Below are 13805 nucleotides of genomic sequence, written 5' to 3'. Positions count from 1 at the left end.
ATTGTAATAAATCATTTTATTATTAATATTATTTAATATTGCAACAACAAGAGGGACCTGGCTTTAGACAATGGCTCAGTCATGTCACATCAATGTATGAAATTTGCCCTGAGTCCTTTGCATATACAAATTCCTTGCAAGTCCTTGCAAGATGAAGATCTCAGTTCCAAGGGATGAGAACTCCATAATTCTGGTGCTACCATTAGTGGCACCTGCAGAAAAGTTGTGGTCCCCCCAGCTAACCTCAGGGCCTGCTACCACCACCCAGAGCCAAGGAAAGCAGAGACACTCTTCCCTCCCAGAAGAGTGGAGCCCTTTTGCACCTGGGGGCCAGGCAGTAGCAGAAAGCTTAAAAACCAACAGTAGTGGAGTTTGGGAGGCAGGCAATCAGTTCCCTCACCAGGCAACTGAGACCAGGCAGGCAAAACGTTTTCCCTGTTTTAAAAGTGTTCATGTTTTTCTTAAAGGGAGATTCAGAATACACAGGAGAACAGAAGAAAGCACACTCAAGGGATAAACACTGCGTGGGCATCATGGAGCACAAGAGTTGGAGCAAAAGGTTGGCACAGAGGTTCAAAGGTAAGCGGACAACAAATCAATGATCTCATACACCTCACTGGCATTTTCCCTCTCCTAAGGATCTCCTAAAGATCCTAAGGCCAGGATCTTGGTTCTTGCACCCACCTACCTGGGTTGATGCATGTGGGGGAATGTCATGTCAGGTTGATGCATGTCAGGGAATCCCTGACACTAACCTGTGGGCATCAACCAGGATATACATATGGGATTGAATGGTGGGTGTCACCTTAGCCCCTGGAGTTTCCTTATCTTGAGCATCAACTGGGTTTCATGGTGCAACACAACTTGAGGAAAAGAGGAAGGGCAAGCAACAAACAGTGACCTCAACAGGGCAAACACAGTTACTACATTCAAGTGACTCAGTGGCCCCTTCAGGATGCTGATTCCCCCACAGGAGCCTCCCAAGGGACAGAAAGGTCAAGAAGCTATGAAAAATTGGGGCGGGATCAGGAATTTTCACCACATCAAGGTGTACTCAAACACACATAAGATTGCTCCTTACACAGGACTTTTAGGTCTATCATTCAACTACACTTTGAGCCTCCATGTTCAGGAGCAGTGTACCTCTGAATATCAATTGCTTGGAGGAAGACAGTGGGAGGGGGCTGTGGCCTCCTTATTCTGCTTGAGATCTTTCTGAAGGCATCGTGAGCCACTGCAGAAACTAGGATACTTGCTAGCTGGACCAAATTAATTTGGTCTGATCCTACAGGATTTCGTTTTCTCATATTTTTATCATGCAATCTTTGGCATGTCTACTCAGAAGTAAGTTCCATTGCTTTCAATGGACTTGCTACCAGGACAGTGTGTTTAAAGTACCCTTAAGGTAAAACACTTCTAAAAAGTTCTGCCAGGCATCCCCCAATTGTGGGGGCCTCCACTCTCTCTCAAGTCAACATTTCACACAATGCTCATTTGGGTTGCTGTCGAGCTGTCTGGCCCTGGCTGATTCCATTCCATGATGAAGGTGCTGGAAAGAGGTTGCATCGCAGAGACTAAATGAACCCTTTTGGCTAATTTTTTGTTTCTCTTTGGGGAAAAAAAAAATAATTACCAGAAATTATTTTCCCAAAATATGCAGTGATAAAGAATCAAGGAACACTTCACTGAATAATCTCTGCGGCCCACTTCTGGTAAGAGTGATAAAACAAGAGTAACAAACTACCTGTATCTGACAATGTACCAGCCGGTTCCCTGCATAGATAGGAGTGTAATTATTTCCTGTCATCTCATCTGGGGCTCCAAAAATAAAGGGCAGCAATTTTAAGATGCCCCTTGTTGTATGAGAAATGCATTCAGATGAATGTCTGTCTTCTTCGAGAGGAATAGCAACATGGGGAAATCAAGGAAATGGGATTGTGTCTCGAGCAAGAGGGTTACAGAAAGCAGAGAGATTTCAGTGAGGAGAATGCTTAGAGCTAAAGGGCACAATCTACTGCAGGGGTGTCCAAACCTCAGCCCGGGGGCCACTTGTGGCCCTTGGAGACCCCCAATCTGGCCCTCAGAGAGCCCCCAGTCTCCAATGAGCCTCTAGCCCTCCAAAGACTTGCTGGAGCCCGCACTGTCCTGACGCAACTGCTCTTAGCTTGAGGGCAACTGTTCAACCTCTCACATGAGCGGTGGCTCCCTCCTGCTTGCTGTTTCACATCTGTGATGCAGCAGCGGCAGTGAAGGAAAGGCTGGCCTTGCTTTGTGCAAGGCCTTTTATAGGCCTTGAGCTATTGCGAGACCTTCACTCATTCATTTAAGTTCCATCTCTAATATATTCACTAATGTTAATTTATCCAAATTTGAAATGTAAATTAATTCTTTTTTTCCAGGCCCCTGACACAGTGTCTGACAGATGATGTGGCCCTCCTGCCAAAAAGTTTGGACACCCCAATCTACTGGGAAGTGCTCCAGTACAAGCTCCATTGAAATGAATGAGATGCCTCTTCTGCTTCTATATTGCACTAGTGTGTTCCAGAAATCACAGGAGGGACTGTGGCTCAGTGGCAGAACACAAAAACACATGCTTGTGTGCTACAAGGCACTGTATACTTGGACTTTGAAAAAGCTTTTAACATAGTCCCACAGCAAAGGCTCTTGACCAAATTGAGTAGTTATAGAGTAAAAGGAAAGGTCTTTTTTGGATCAGTAACTGGTTAAAGGAGGAGGAGGTGGAGAGAGAGAATAGGGATAAGTGGCAATTCTGACAACTAGTAGAAAACAAGCTGTGGGATCCCTAAGGATCTGCACTGGGACCAGAGCTTTTTAACTTTTTCATAAATAAACAGGAAGTGGGGGGAGGGAGCAGTGAGATGGCCAAATGTGCAGATGTCACAAATATTCACGATGGTGGAAGATGAGAGTTGGCACCAGAGAACCCTCCCTGAAAAGAGCAATCCCTAGAGTGGCTGCCACAAAACAGAAGGCCACCTTCCCAGCCATTCTCCCCTCACTTCACTCCAGTGGAGTCTGGAGCAGGCTTTCAAAGATTATTCCAGTGCATGGTCAGATCACTGTTAAAACAGGTACCAAATAGTGTCAAACCATGTAGGGCTCTATATGATGAGACACCCTCCATTAATCAGTCCCAGAGAGCAGCATGGTAAGTTGTATTTGACTACAGTTTCTGAACATGTAGTACGTTTTATGACGTACTACATGTAAACAACAATGACTGCAACAACTACCGCAGCATCTCTCTCCTTAGCGTTGTAGGAAAGCTGTTTGCCCGAGTTGTACTAAAGAGGCTCCAGGTACTTGCAGAGAGCGTCTATCCAGAATCACAGTGTGGATTCCGAGCCAACAGGTCCACCACTGATATGGTATTCTCCCTTAGACAACTGCAGGAGAAATGCAGGGAACAACGACAGCCACTCTTTATAGCCTTCATAGATCTCACAAAGGCTTTCGACCTGGTCAGCAGAGACGGCCTCTTCAAGATTCTCCCCAAGATTGGATGTCCACCCAGGCTCCTCAGCATCATCAGATCTTTCCACAAGGACATGAAGGGCACTGTTGTCTTCGATGACTCCACATCAGACCCTTTTGACATCCGAAGCGGAGTGAAGCAGGGCTGTGTTCTTGCACCAACCTTGTTTGGGATTTTCTTCGCTTTCCTGCTGAAGCAGGCCTTTGGAACTGCAACAGAAGGCATCTATCTCCGGACCAGATCAGACGGAAAGCTCTTCAACCTCTCCAGACTGAGAGCAAAATCCAAAGTCCAGCTGAAATGTCTGCGTGACTTCCTCTTTGCCGACGATGCAGCTGTCACTACCCACTCTGCCAAAGATCTCCAGCAGCTCATGGATCGTTTTAGCAAGGCCTGCCAAGATTTTGGACTGACAATCAGCCTGAAGAAAACACAGGTCATGGTTCAGGATGTGGACTCACCTCCCTGCATTACAATCTCTGAGCATGAACTGGAGGTTGTCCATGACTTGTTGGAGTCCATGGGCGTGTTGGAGGTGGGGTGGCCCTTTATGTTAAGGAAGGGATAGAATCCAGCAAAGTAGAGAGTGAAGGTGGGTCCGACTCCGTAGAATCTCTGTGGGTTAAATTACCAGGCTTGTGCAGCGATGTAATACTGGGGGTGTGCTATCGTCCTCCAGACCAGAAATCTGATGGGGACCTTGAAATGAGGAAACAGATCAGGGAGGTGACAAGGAAGGACAGGGTTGTAATCATGGGGGACTTCAATTATCCTCATATTGACTGGGTCAATTTGTGTTCTGGTCACGATAAGGAAACCGGATTTCTTGACGTGCTAAATGACTGTGGCTTTGATCAGCTAGTCACGGAGCCCACCAGAGGACAGGTGACTCTGGATTTAATTTTGTGCGGTACGCAGGACCTGGTTAGAGATGTAAACGTTACTGAGCCATTGGGGAACAGTGATCATGCTGCGATCCGTTTTGACGTGCACGTTGGGGGAAGAATACCAGGCAAATCTCTAACAAAAACCCTTGACTTCCGACGGGCGGACTTCCCTCAAATGAGGAGGCTGGTTAGAAGGAGGTTGAAAGGGAGGGTAAAAAGAGTCCAGTCTCTCCAGAGTGCATGGAGGCTGCTTAAAACAACAGTAATAGAGGCCCAGCAGAGGTGTATACCGCAAAGAAAGAAGGGTTCCACTAAATCCAGGAGAGTGCCCGCATGGCTAACCAGCCAAGTAAGAGAGGCTGTGAAGGGCAAGGAAGCTTCCTTCCGTAAATGGAAGTCTTGCCCTAATGAAGAGAATAAAAAGGAACATAAACTGTGGCAAAAGAAATGTAAGAAGGTGATATGGGAGGCCAAGCGAGACTATGAGGAACACATGGCCAGCAACATTAAGGGGAATAATAAAAGCTTCTTCAAATATGTTAGAAGCAGGAAACCCGCCAGAGAAGCGGTTGGCCCTCTGGATGGTGAGGGAGGGAAAGGGGAGATAAAAGGAGACTTAGAGATGGCAGAGAAATTAAATGAGTTCTTTGCATCTGTCTTCACGGCAGATAGACCTCGGGCAGATACCGCTGCCCGAATGGCCCCTCCTAACCGAGGAGTTAAGTCAGATAGAGGTTAAAAGAGAAGATGTTTCAGACCTCATTGATAAATTAAAGATCAATAAGTCACCGGGCCCTGATGGCATCCACCCAAGGGTTATTAAGGAATTGAAGAATGAAGTTGCAGATCTCTTGACTAAGGTATGCAACTTGTCCCTCAAAACGGCCACGGTACCAGAAGATTGGAGGATAGCAAATGTCACGCCTATTTTTAAAAAGGGAAAGAGGGGGGACCCGGGAAACTATAGGCCGGTCAGCCTAACATCCATACCGGGTAAGATGGTGGAATGCCTCATCAAAGACAGGATCTCAAAACACATAGACGAACAGGCCTTGCTGAGGGAGAGTCAGCATGGCTTCTGTAAGGGTAAGTCTTGCCTCACGAACCTTATAGAATTCTTTGAAAAGGTCAACAGGCATGTGGATACGGGAGAACCCGTGGACATTATATATCTGGACTTTCAGAAGGCATTTGACACGGTCCCTCACCAAAGGCTACTGAAAAAACTCCACAGTCAGGGAATTAGAGGACAGGTCCTCTCGTGGATTGAGAACTGGTTGGAGGCCAGGAAGCAGAGAGTGGGTGTCAATGGGCAATTTTCACAATGGAGAGAGGTGAAAAGCGGTGTGCCCCAAGGATCTGTCCTGGGACCGGTGCTTTTCAACCTCTTCATAAATGACCTGGAGACAGGGTTGAGCAGTGAAGTGGCTAAGTTTGCAGACGACACCAAACTTTTCCGAGTGGTAAAGACCAGAAGTGATTGTGAGGAGCTCCAGAAGGATCTCTCCAGACTGGCAGAATGGGCAGCAAAATGGCAGATGCGCTTCAATGTCAGTAAGTGTAAAGTCATGCACATTGGGGCAAAAAATCAAAACTTTAGATATAGGCTGATGGGTTCTGAGCTGTCTGTGACAGATCAGGAGAGAGATCTTGGGGTGGTGGTGGACAGGTCGATGAAAGTGTCGACCCAATGTGCGGTGGCAGTGAAGAAGGCCAATTCTATGCTTGGGATCATTAGGAAGGGTATTGAGAACAAAACGGTTAGTATTATAATGCCGTTGTACAAATCGATGGTAAGGCCACACCTGGAGTATTGTGTCCAGTTCTGGTCGCCGCATCTCAAAAAAGACATAGTGGAAATGGAAAAGGTGCAAAAGAGAGCGACTAAGATGATTACGGGGCTGGGGCACCTTCCTTATGAGGAAAGGCTACGGCGTTTGGGCCTCTTCAGCCTAGAAAAGAGACGCCTGAGGGGGGACGTGATTGAGACATACAAAATTATGCAGGGGATGGACAGAGTGGATAGGGAGATGCTCTTTACACTCTCACATAATACCAGAACCAGGGGACATCCACTAAAATTGAGTGTTGGGCGGGTTAGGACAGACAAAAGAAAATATTTCTTTACTCAGCGCGTGGTCGGTCTGTGGAACTCCTTACCACAGGATGTGGTGCTGGCGTCTAGCCTAGACGCCTTTAAAAGGGGATTGGACGAGTTTCTGGAGGAAAAATCCATTATGGGGTACAAGCCATGATGTGTATGCGCAACCTCCTGATTTTAGGAATGGGTTAAGTCAGAATGCCAGATGTAGGGGAGAGCACCAGGATGAGGTCTCTTGTTATCTGGTGTGCTCCCTGGGGCATTTGGTGGGCCGCTGTGAGATACAGGAAGCTGGACTAGATGGGCCTATGGCCTGATCCAGTGGGGCTGTTCTTATGTTCTTAACTACAATTCCCAGGAGGCCTTGCAGGTCTCTTGTTATCTGGAGTGCTCCCTGGGGCATTTGGTGGGCCGCTGTGAGATACAGGAAGCTGGACTAGATGGGCCTATGGCCTGATCCAGTGGGGCTGTTCTTATGTTCTTATGATCCCAAAGGATCTCCTCTATGGAGAACTCGTGCAAGGAAAGCGCCCTACAGGTAGACCACAGCTGCGATACAAGGACATCTGCAAGAGGATCTGAAGGCCTTAGGAGTGGACCTCAACAAGTGGGAAACCCTGGCCTCTGAGCGGCCCGCTTGGAGGCAGGCTGTGCAACATGGCCTTTCCCAGTTTGAAGAGACACTTGGCCAACAGTCTGAGGCTAAGAGGCAAAGAAGGAAGGCCCACAGCCAGGGAGACAGGCCAGGGACAGACTGCACTTGCTTCCAGTGTGGAAGGGACTGTCACTCCCGAATCAGCCTTTTCAGCCACACTAGACGCTGTTCCAGAACCACCTTTCAGAGCACGATACCAGAGTCTTTCGAGACTGGAGGTTGCCAACAAGCACGTTTTACTGTCCTAGCTTGGAAGTGGCTGGAGTATGAGTTGCAGTGGCCTGGATGTCTTGGTCTGTAGGCAGGAACAGGTGGACTGGAATTCTAACTCCTTTTAAGACAGCTTCATACGACTCTTGAACAGACCGCAGTGCTCAGTTGCCTGTTTCTTCCCTGTTGCTGCACTGCTGCAGTGAAGCACAGAAATGACAAGCTCCAGCAGTTCACTTGTGCCAAGTGCTCCCTGGGCTCCAGGCACGATGCACGTCCTCTTGAATGGTGTGCCACGTGGACAGGAAAGGACACCAGGCTTTTCAAATGCCTGCGCATCTGGCTTTGATAGGGAGCCTGTGTGAGTTGGAGGAGCCTCCTGTGTCTGCCCACTTCATTCCTCTCACTTGCTACGAGAAAGAGAGGAGCCTCCCCTGCACCTCTCAAAATGTGGGTAACATTTTAAATGGAAGTTCAACCTGAACTTCAGAAAAATCTCTTTTCCCAGCAGAAAAAGAAAAAATCAATGGCTGGAGGCCAAAGTGAGGCCTGGCTCCTTGGGACGACCAGAAGGCAGACCTGTAGCTTTCGTTTAAGTCCAGCTTGTGAAACCAAGGCCTGGCCCGGGCAAAATTCAAGGCTAGGGGCAAGACCTCCAACCTACAAGGGTCGTTTTGACTGAGTCAGACCCCTGATCCTACTAGGTCAGCCCTGCCTGCACTGACTGACCGCTGGGGGGCTTTTCCCAGCCCTACCTGGAGTTGCTGCCAGGGACGGAACCTGGGGACGCCTGCGTGTGAAGCAGGTGCCATCCCACAAATACATGATGCTTCTCTGTTTCTGGGGGTTATGATAGTCAAACACTCATAAGCCCCAGGACCCTAGTTGCATGCCGAGGGACACTGCTCACACCTCTCCTCTCCCACCACACACTGCTGCTGAAGGTTCTACTCCACCTTCGGTGCTCCTCTGCAACCCCCATTCTTCTGCAGTTGTCTCTCCTCTGAAAGCCAGGTGTGCGTTCCTCTTTGGGCAACGTAAAAAGAAACCACAATTGTCCACCGCTAGGCTATCAGCAGCTGAAAATGCAGCTCAGCAGCGGCAGTGTGTGAAATGGGGGGCAAGCCATTGCACTGCAGGCTCTGGTTTCTGCGCATGCATTGACAGGTGGCACTGGAGCCAAACGCGCCCATTTCCCACTCCAGGATATAACTTCCAGGAATCTGGGCAGGTCACGGAAACCCAGAATGCAGAAGGTAAGTCAAGTCAAGTGACCCCAAACCAGGCCCTCTGCTCACCCACACCCAGTGCCACTGCCTTGTGCTGGGGCATTTCACACATTCCACGTGGTGGACTTGCCAGGGCACCCACCTGAGAGTGCGCTAAGCTGCTGTCCAGAGATCCTGCTTGCCACGAGGGTTTGTGAGCACAATCCCTTGTGGCAGCGCAGAAGGTGGCACTAGGTGAGGTGGACAGGAGCCCCTTCCTCCTCCCTGACTCATCCCCCCCCCCATGACCCTCCTGGTAGGCTGATCAATGAAACTTTAGCTGAGGCATCACTTAACACTTTTCCCCAGTGGGAAAAAATTCAGAGTGACTTGCGTGCACAGGCCTCAATTCCCAACAATGTATGTCCAGGACCCCTTAAAATCTGCCCAATTTTCTGAGCACAAATGAGAAAAAACAGCATTCCTTCTGCTCTTCTGTGTAACTGCAGTCCAGTGAGGCAACAGGTGCTTAACTGTCCTTTTCCAGCACCTGTGTGCCTAACAGGGAAGTCCTTGATACATTCCTGAGGTCTTGCAAAAAGGAGCATTTGTGAACCTCAGTCACGGGTAGAGTCTGAGGAGCAGCATTTTCATTGGGTGCAGACTGTGGTGGTCACCATGGTGCAATTGCCATACTCTGGACAGGAGGGACGCAGTGCGCAAGGGACAGTGTGTCAATCTGTGTTTGGAACATGCTAGATCAGTGATTTTCAACCTTTTTCATTTCATGGCACGCTGACAAGGTACCAAAATTGTCAAGGCACACCATGCTGCTGGTGGGGGGCTCACATGCCCTAATGGCCCCACTACTAAATGACCCTCCCCCAAACTCACGCGGCACACCTGCAGACTATTTGCAGCGCAGCAGCGTGCCATGGCACAGTGGTTGAAAAATGGCTGTGCTAGATCCTTGCTGGGATGATCACACTGTGCACCAGATCCCTTCCAGGATCCTGGATTTCCACCCATTCTAACTGCAAAAGTCCACATATATTGGGGAAAACCGCTCGCCTCAATCTACCCTGCCTTTCCATCTCAGTTGCCACTATCAGTTGTGAGGCTCCCTCTTGCCTGGGCAAGGTGGCGATTCCTCCACTTTTCAGAGCAGCAGATGGTCTCCCTAACAATGCTCAGCTCCGATGAAGACCGGCACTCACAGTAAGTGGGCAAACAGAGGGGGGATGGTTTAATATTCTCAGGGTTGTTCTTGGGGTGACTCTTCTCACCAGTGGGGTCCCTTCCTGCTAAGCCTACCAGTTCTCTGCCAGTCTCCTCCTGTAAGATGTTTATTTTCCTCCAGAAGAATAAGCGTGATAGGAAGTGAGGCGAGACTAACGATTATGCCAAATGAGGTGACACTTTGTGCTTATAATGATTTTGCTCCATTCATGGAGGCTTTAGAAAAAATGGAGAGGCAGGCATGAAAAGAATCCATTAAATTGCTCTGGTGTTTGTTCTGCATCTGACTGCCTGAGCCAGCAGTTACATCTCTCTGCATCTCGTCCTACCTGCAATTCAGGGAAATTGCCTTTCCAAATTACCATCTTTAGTTGGATATCCACGCGTAGCCTCACTATGAGAAGCAGACAGAAAAGAAATGGACTAAAACGCTCAGCCACTGACGGGCTCCTTGGGCTTTGCAAAAAGGTCCAGCATCAAAGCATCGGCGCTGCCTATTAAAAGGTCATGGAGCCTGGTGCTTGGGGAAGTCATCGCCAGGGCAGGTGCAGCTCTTTCGAGCAGGGGGACTTTATTTTGACATACCTTCCAGCTGAGTGGGGCTGTCACCATGCAGGGCACTTTGCAGGCACCTGCACTGAGCAGAGGAGTGGACCAGATCGCCTCCAAGGTCCCTTCCAACCCTAACATTTTATGATTAAGATGACAAGGGAATTAACTGTCTCCCCTAGTCCATGATGAGGCTGAATCTTAACCTTGCAGGCTGGAGTGTGTTGCAACACAAAATGGCCACCAAGAGTGCACAAAACACTCAACTGGTGGCCACTTCACACAAACTGCTGCAACAGCCAGCAACACCACAAGGCTGCCACCAGTTCTCATTTCACCTACCAGAGCAGGGAAAGCAGTGGTGGCAGTGTGGAGGGGGCAAAGCTGGATGGGGAGAGGGAGGAACGGGACAGGAAGGTGGTGGGATGGGGCAGATCCAGCAGCAATGGCATGCACTGGATCTTATCCCCTTTTCCAAGCCTCCCTGCACTTTTCTTCTCTTTGGACCTGCACCAGCTCTGTAGATAAGGAAATAATTCCCCTCTGAAGTGTCCTAATCTGTCCTCCTACTGGATGCAACACACACCTCTTTGGAGCAGTGGCATAGATGGTTGGCAACCTTCAGTCTCGAAAGACTATGGTAGAAGCCTGCAGCACCCAGTATTCCCAGGAGGTCTCCCATCCAACCAGGCCTGACCCTGCTTAGCTTCTGAGATCAGACAAGACCAGGCATCTGCAGGGTAACAGTTGCTGCAATAAAGGTGGTGCAAAGCACTAAGTTTTGCAGGGAGTCTCCTCACAGCTCGCACGCGGCCATCCTCCTCACCTTTGGAGCCATTCCTGATGGGGGAAGCAAAACGGAGGCAAATGCCTGGCTCCCAAAGGAAGGGTGGGGGTCACTTTGCACGCTAAGGTGAGGCTCCCTGTAAAACTTTGTGCTTTGCAACCCCTGTAGCTGTGCCACTGCTTCGGAGTGGCAGCATTGTGGGGTGGGGAGTGGGGGGAAGGAGAGGATTGGGCTTTTAATCAAGACCAGTTGAAAAACAGCGTGTTTCTCTCTTCCTTGAATGACAGGAGTTTGGAGAAGCTTTTTTAAGGAGGTTGGAGTTCTTTAGAGATTTTATCACAATGAGTTCCACAAAGTGATCATATGGTGAGCGAAAAAGTGCTCCCTTTTGCTGGAGGTCAACTTCCTGCCACTCTGTCTTGGAAAAAGACCAGGAGTGTTCAGCATTTCAGCCCCGAAGAGTTGGCAGGGCTGAGCCAGGCGCACCAGGAGGCCGATTTTGCCTGAGACAACTTTCCCGTTATCACTGTGACTGCTTATTTGGTCTCTTTTATTGTTTATGGGGCTGTATTCATTATTGCCTTTTATGATAGCTGTATGTCACTTTCCCCTGAGGGCTGGGGATAAGAATAGGCCTTCAGTTTGGCTGTACTTGTCGTAAGAGGTGACTGAACAGCCACCGGGTAGATGGGACTCGTCAGCCTGGGAAGGCAGCTCATCTGAGAGAAGGAAAACTCTGATCCCAAACCTCCACTGCCTTGTGGCTACATCCAGTTATGGAAAAGGCTTCAGGAGACAACCTCGAGGCAAAATCCGGAGCCGGAATCCCTGAGGCAGTTCATGGCTGAACACAGTCACGTTCTGGCAACTCCTGCGACGCCACTGGAACCAACCGTATTGGCTTCTGCCTTTCCATTGGACCATTTCAGCGATGTGGAGAGGAGGGATTTGCTGCATGGGAAACAGTCTATCCTCCATATCTACTTTACCCAGGCTTCGCGCACTGGAGAGGACACTCTGTTCCAGAACACTATTCAGAGCGCGATACCATAGTCTTCTGAGACTAAAGGATGCCAACAAGAACGATGTCACTTTGCTTTGAAAATTGAAGGGTGGAATGTTTCCATTTGGAAGGGTGGGATCAGGGCCTAGGAGAGGTAGACCTAACCAGGTCTACTCAGAAGTAAGTCCTATTTTGTTCAATGGGGCTTACTCTCAGGTAAGTGTGGTTAGGATTGCAGCTTCAGAGCACTGGCAGCTGTTTTTTGTTTCTAGTGTATAATTATAACACCTTCATTCCCATTTTGGGGGTGACTGAGGTGAGATGTTGTAATGGGGAGCTGTGGCCAATGGCCACAAGGATCAGGGGAGGCGCAAGCCGGAAAAGTTTGAGAACCACTGCTTTATCTAGTTGCCAAGGTCACATGGTCAGGTAGATCTGGGCTCTGCCTCAAGAAGCCTGGTAGACCTGGGCTCCAAAGATTATTCTGGCTGTCAGCACCCTCCCCTGTCCTATTTTGCCTCCCATTCTGCCTGCCCCCATTGTCCCCCTCCCTCTTTGGGAAGGGCCCAAAAGACACTTTGTACCCACTGACAAAATTCCTTTCAGAGGCCCTGGGTGGGATATAATCCACCATTGAATAGGCCTGCATTGGCACTTTAGGTTGCTCTTAAAGGCACAGCCATGGTGGTGGGGAAACTATCTGTTGCATTCCTCTGTCCTCAGATTTACAGCCTGCCCTTCTCCCAGGGTGTTCTGGGTGCCACGTATGGGTGGGGTTGCGCCTACCCGTTTATCCTCCCAACAGCCCAGAGAGTGGCCCAAAGTCACCCTGCATGCTCCATGGCCCAGGCAGAGACTGAACCCAGGACTTCCTAGTACAGTTCAGGAATTCTAACCCAACACCCGTTAAGGGCCTCCACTGCCTCTCTGGGACTGAATGGGGATAAGAGATATAGCTGGTTGTTGTTTTCATATTGGCAACAGTGTTACCAGTTGTGTTTTTTCCCCATTTCATTTGGCGTTGTCCTTCATATCCATGTAACCTCGGAGCTATAGGAAAAATCTCAAATGCCTGGATCTCATGCCAGGTGGCAAAACTCCAGTCAGCTCTGCCTGCTAACGTTGGCTCTTACCAGCTCTGCAGCTAGCAAAATCGCTAGCACAGATTCAAGAAGACCCATTGCAGGGCAGGAGGCTTGCAGAGGGGTGTAATTTAAATCACCTTTTACCTCTGAAGCCTCCTGATCCACAACCCCCTCCCCCACTGGATACAGCACATCCTGTTTTTGACACAGCTGTACCAGCAAGGGGGTAGAGGGAGAGGAAGGATAGGATTGGGCTCTAAGTGATGCAATAACACACCAAAGAGGGAATCCCTAAAACCAAATTAGGTCCCTAGCAAGAAGGCGAAAACATCATGGAAAACCTACCCCTAGAGTTGCGTGAAAGCAGCATTTCAAAGTTCAACAAATACTGGGACACTTCAGCCAGTCAATGGTGGTTCAAATGTGGGTCAAAGACCCCCTGTGTCCTTCTATCATTTCGAATTTGGCCCCCTGCCTTCACAAATGAAACTGTACTTGAACTTTTGATTCCTTGCTTTCTCTCCAATCCCCTCTGGAAGTCCTTCAGATGGAAGCTGCAGAACCCCACAGGGAGACCAGTGGCCA

Source organism: Tiliqua scincoides, chromosome 2, assembly GCF_035046505.1.
Source record: "Tiliqua scincoides isolate rTilSci1 chromosome 2, rTilSci1.hap2, whole genome shotgun sequence".
NCBI classification, from domain to species: Eukaryota; Metazoa; Chordata; class Lepidosauria; order Squamata; family Scincidae; genus Tiliqua; species Tiliqua scincoides.
Note: the sequence above shows the minus strand (reverse complement) of the source record.